A 5,452-nucleotide genomic window follows, 5' to 3' on the forward strand; every position below is an offset into this window, starting at 1 on the left:
AAAGGGCTACGAGAGAGAGAGAGCTACCTGTAGTCAATGCCGCAACACAGCCTCGTACTTCTGGAAACTGGTGGTGTACCTGCGGACATTGTGAAGCTATGGCCACTGAAGAGGAGTGTATGTGTTGCACGGAGTGGGACCTGTTGCGTCGCGACACCCAAGAGACGCAGTGTTTTGTAGAGTCTGAAGATTTCCCCTCATTGATAAACAGGGCTGTACTTGAAACTTTTTTCCATGTCCCAAAAATAAATTGGAGGCGGCGACCCATACCAGAGGGACCAGATGGACAGTTATCCACTAGGTAAGTACACTAGACAAGTTATGTTTTACATCGGAGCTATTAATGTTATTTCAGATATATTTATCAAATTACGTTTGATTCAGTTCGCATCGCCACCTGTAACTGTTGATAATTGATCTGCATGAATGAGTGTAAAACCTCTTGCCCTCACCCAGGCAGTGCAGACTTGTGGCTTACCGGTTGGTTCTGGAGTGGGGACTGAAAGGAGAGGTTCTTGGACCCAGACACAGAACAGTTCTGCCAAGCTGTGTTGTTACAGCTATAAGAAACAAGTACCCCTCCCCCAGTGGAACTTACCAAGGTTTCCAGGAGGCAGAAGAAGCTTCAAGAATTATATAGCTAATATTTCATGTAAATAGTCTGATTGTTTTATACTTTGCAAATAATGGACATAATAATGTTCATACCACCAACTTAAAATAACAATATAGAAAAACATGTTTTTGTCCTTCTTTATTCACTGTAAAAAGTATATACAAAAAATTGTTTAGACTGTGATAATTTTCACACATTTAGGATTGCTTGAAGCGTGATAGTCTTCGTGACAACATCTCCGATTTCTCTGGCCTTGGTACTGGGGCTATATTTGTCAATAAACGTCTTCGGCGTGGTGGAGGACGCCGCGTAGAGTGAAGAGTCAGTTCCTGCGTCATCTTCAAAACATCTTCCATGAGGTCTTTTGTAAAAGCCTGTGATGTTTTTTCGTAGATGGGTTTGGCCACCCACTGATGGTTTGCTTTGGTGTAGACGTACATGAATCGAGGGTCTCCTAACAACCACAAAAGTATTGATTAATCAATTATTTCCCACAATGTAGGTTACCACAATCACCTGTTCAACTACAATAAATGTTACTGCTGCTTGAGCAAGAAAATCTAACTTACAAATCGAATAAACAATTTTGGTACAGTGCAGTAGAGTAAAAGAATTCAGAGGCAAATGTTTATTTTGTTACCTTTTTTCGTTTTTTTTTGTTGCCTGCCAAGATTCCAATTGTGGTCCATAATGGCTAGTTCAGTGCGGGCCCTCATTGTGTCATATTTGAAGTGCAATCGCTTTGGTGCATACTTCAGTGTAACATTGTGATACACTTCAAGTGATCCTGGAAGTGTCCAATTCAAATACATTAGTAAAAAATAGCTATATAGAGTGTTGATAGATGGGTTACAAAGTTGAAGTTTACTGCAATAGCTATTTTGCCTGTGTTGTGAGTGCAATTGTAAAGGAGAACAGTGCTACTAATTTTCACAGCTGTGAACTTCCTATCGTTTTTAAGAATAAATAAAATTGTAAGAAAAAATTGAAATAGCTAAAGGGCATACCTGTATGTTTGAAAAGCGACATTTGCCTTAGATCATGAAGGAGAGTTTTATCCATAATGATGCCCTTCAAGGCACGGAAAGCAGGAGAATCATTTTTCAGCCATTTTTTTCGCATTTGCTCCTCCTCTGTGAGAGATGGGTGAAGACATTGGCATTCTAAGCCGTCATCCTTCTCCCATCTATGAACACCACAACTGTGGTACTGCAGTGATGTCCAACGCTGCACACATTCCTGATAAACAAAATAGAGTCGGCTGTGTTTTACCCTGTCACGTTATTTTTTTAATATCCTAATTGTTTTAGTATTACACAATGTCTTCGGCCAAACAAAATGTGTTTTTCTGACATATAAAATTCAAAATAGTTCCAAAGTTATGTTATGTAAAACAGCACACAATGTCATTGTTACCTCCTGATCACCATGGCTAGAGCTGCAAGACCAATAGAGGTGATTGGTGATTGATTTGATCCATGTCTGCAGCAATCTGTTTTCGGCTTTATTTGAAACTTTCAGAAGCTTCTTCTTCACACCTAGGTTCACCAACAACAACATGAAGAGAGAGGTGAGGGTGGCATTTTTACATGTCGCCATCCACAATTGAACATTGAAATGTGTATGTTATGTGTTCATATTGTAGATATGATACTTACTCTTATTGACATGCCATGGGTCAAATTCATGCCTTATGTTGGTGTAGCTGTCCTTCATTATTTTCCGAATGGATGGAGATCTGTCTGTTGACATGACTCCAACATTCACTGCCCTGGAGATCAGATGGTCCATGCCTCTCTGAAACCCCAATGCCTCCATTGCAACAGAACTGGATGCTTCTGTAACCTACAGAATAACATGATCTTTTTTGTCAGAAGATGTGCAAAGTCCCAAGCATCAAAATACATTGGAGCCATGGTAATGTCATTTAACAGAAGCATTCATATTTACCTGGACCAATTCATAATGGACAATTTCTTTTGAGGCGTCATCTTGGAAAGAGTAGGTAGAATATTTACTGCTGAAACCTGTTGGAAGATACATACATTTACCTTCACAAATATAAATGTATAAGCATGTTTAATAGTCTAACCAACGTTAAACTAATGGTCCTGCGTACCTGGACTGTCACACCTTGCATCACCACATAACTCAATCTTCTCTCCCGAGGCAGACAGCTGAGTGAGTCGATCCATGATTTTTTGCTGTTGTTCTTTGTAGGCATTGTTTATGACAGGAATTAGAAATGTCGACTGAATTTTGTAGTACTGTGTTTTTCCAGGAATCTGAATGTTCATAAGATCCGCCCAGTCTTTTATGACAGTGTATGTGGATCCTGAAAACATTATTGCCGCACAGGTCAGGAGATTGTTTCGTCCCATGTTTCTTTCGTTGGGACATGATGCCCACTCCCCTGAATGTCCATCCAGGCATGACCAGTAGATTTTAAGTTGGCTGCCAATTGTCACCATCCTTTTGTCTTCAATTATTTCACCACACATGTGACAGGTCTTGAAGAGCTCCAACAAGTTGGACTCATCCGCTATCCACTTTCTTCCAGACCATCCATTGGTTATCCCTTGGTCAGAACCAGAGCCCGAACCTGATCCATGGCTGTAAGGACTAGTGTCACTCGATGGCTGAAAGCTGAAATCAGCAGGATCTTCCATCTCCATCTCCCCAAAGCTAACACTTAGGTCATGAATAGATGCTCCTGAACCTTCCTCTATGTCTTCCTGTTTGTGTGACATTACATAGTTAGGTAATTTCAGAAAATAACAAAGCTTTTACTTTTGAATGTAAGATCAACATTGTCACCAACGGTATTTGAAGATATGATAAAGGTATCCATTTAACTCACGTGTGACATAGCTTCACTGCCTGCGTGGGTAGGACTCCAATATGATATTGATTCTGCATCCATATCCTGATAATTTTTAAAAACAGTATTACTTTATTGTTGCCATGGGTGAATGTCAACACTACTTTAATATAAACTTGATTCAGAGCTTACCTCTGTCAGTTGCCATGTTGCTGACGTTGGTGTTGTACGTGGCCTGACTGAAGCATGCTCAGGAGCTGATTTCAAAAATCTGAAGGAAGGTGGTTGACCGTACCTTTCTGCATGTTGGAACTTCTTTGGGGTAGACTGTGGGAGTGCAGCTAGGTGTGACATAATTTGTGGAGCAGAGGGTTCAGAACCACGTGTCTAAAATGTGGAAAAGTACATCGATCAACAAACAAATCTATATGCACTTACTCATATAATGTATACATTATATACATGTATGTGTGTGTGTGTGTGTGTGTGTGTGTGTGTGTGTGTGTGTGTGTGTGTGTGTGTGTGTATATAAATACATATAAATATATTAATACCACAGGTCTGTTGAATGCTGTATTCTGATTGGCTGAGAAATGTTCTATGGATATGCATTATTTTCTGATAACCGCACACCTAACTTGTCAAATGTCTTGAAAATAGGCACCAGAGCAATGTTTCTGGTAACCGTGGTATAAGAGGAATAATTGACTCCGGTCCTTTGAATTATTTGAAAATAATGCACACCTGCGGGTGTGCATTATTTTCTTATAATTCAATGGCCCGTCGTCAATTATTCCTTAGATATATACACACACATACATATATAGATATATATATATACACACACACACACACACACACACACACACACATATAGATATACACATACATACACACACACACACACACACACACACACACATATATATATATAGATACACACACACACACATATATATATATAGACACACACACACACACACACACACACACACACACACACACACACACACACACACACATATGTATAGAGATACACACACACACATATTATTTATGCAGAGGAAATCAACTAAATGTACAGTTTTAATGAAGGTATACATACAGCTTCACTGTAAAAAGTATCTTATACAACTACGGTGTAGTGGATCTATGACCAAACAAATTCACACATTACCTCATTCACATGATCAGCAACAGGTCTCTCGGCTCTCGGTACAGCACTTTTCTTGAGGCGATGTCTGCTGGGAGGATTGGAGGTTCTTCTGGTTACGACGAAGTCGTCCTTTTTGAAATGGTTACTGCAGACACGGTAGTCCTTCTCTCGCAGCAGTTTTACCGGTGTTTCGACATCTATGTGTAATATGACCAGCCACTGCTTCAATGTATCGTTGTGCTGCAGTGGAAGTCTGTGAAAACTTTCCGGATTATAGTGCTTCATTTTCTTACCGCAGCCGGGAAAAGCGCAAACACGAACCATTTTCTTCTCTTCACTATGCACGGCTTCCTTCTTCTTTTGTGGGTTTACTGGCGGATTTCAAACCCACTGTAAAGATGCATACCGCCACCTGCTGTACTGGCGCACACCTTCATTTCTCTCGGCTTCTGATGCATTCACATATCACGTGCACAACGCCTGTTCCGGGCAACAACGTTTCACGCGAGAGTTCAGTTTTCCCAAGATGGCGCCCTCATGGATATTTGATCCAGACGTGAACGGTAAGTGTTCCTTTTTAATAAACTGCCTGTACACTTGCAAAGTTCTCAATGCTTCGGTTTACATATAGAGACCCTCATTGTGCTACAGTGTAAGTGTGGTGTTATTTTGAGCATTATTAGTAGTATAGACATAGCAATTTCGATTTTAATGCACCGATGCCCCGAAGGCTACCATAACATGCTAATTTGCATTTAGCAATAACACTGGTCACGTTAGACTAGCATGAAAACAAACTCGAGTGAACGGTCGAACTCGGTACACGTTTGTTATTAACCCTAGGATCATTTCAAGGCGG

General features: G+C 40.3%; 2 long non-coding RNA genes across 2 annotated transcripts; both read right to left on the reverse strand.

Moving 5' to 3' along the window:
- Positions 1-1,795: 1,795 nt before the first annotated feature.
- Positions 1,796-2,437, reverse strand: LOC135752214 (uncharacterized). Its single transcript, XR_012337082.1, has 3 exons — positions 2,275-2,437; positions 2,033-2,154; positions 1,796-1,855 (listed from the first exon to the last, which is right to left on the reverse strand). It is a non-coding gene; the product is annotated as an uncharacterized lncRNA (long non-coding RNA).
- Positions 2,438-3,475: 1,038 nt separating this feature from the next.
- LOC135735402 (uncharacterized) lies at positions 3,476-4,977 on the reverse strand. Its single transcript, XR_010527556.2, has 3 exons — positions 4,615-4,977; positions 3,630-3,824; positions 3,476-3,542 (listed from the first exon to the last, which is right to left on the reverse strand). It is a non-coding gene; the product is annotated as an uncharacterized lncRNA (long non-coding RNA).
- Between the last annotated feature and the right edge of the window lie 475 nt (positions 4,978-5,452).

Source organism: Paramisgurnus dabryanus, chromosome 7 (genome assembly GCF_030506205.2).
Source record: "Paramisgurnus dabryanus chromosome 7, PD_genome_1.1, whole genome shotgun sequence".
Classification (NCBI taxonomy): Eukaryota; Metazoa; Chordata; class Actinopteri; order Cypriniformes; family Cobitidae; genus Paramisgurnus; species Paramisgurnus dabryanus.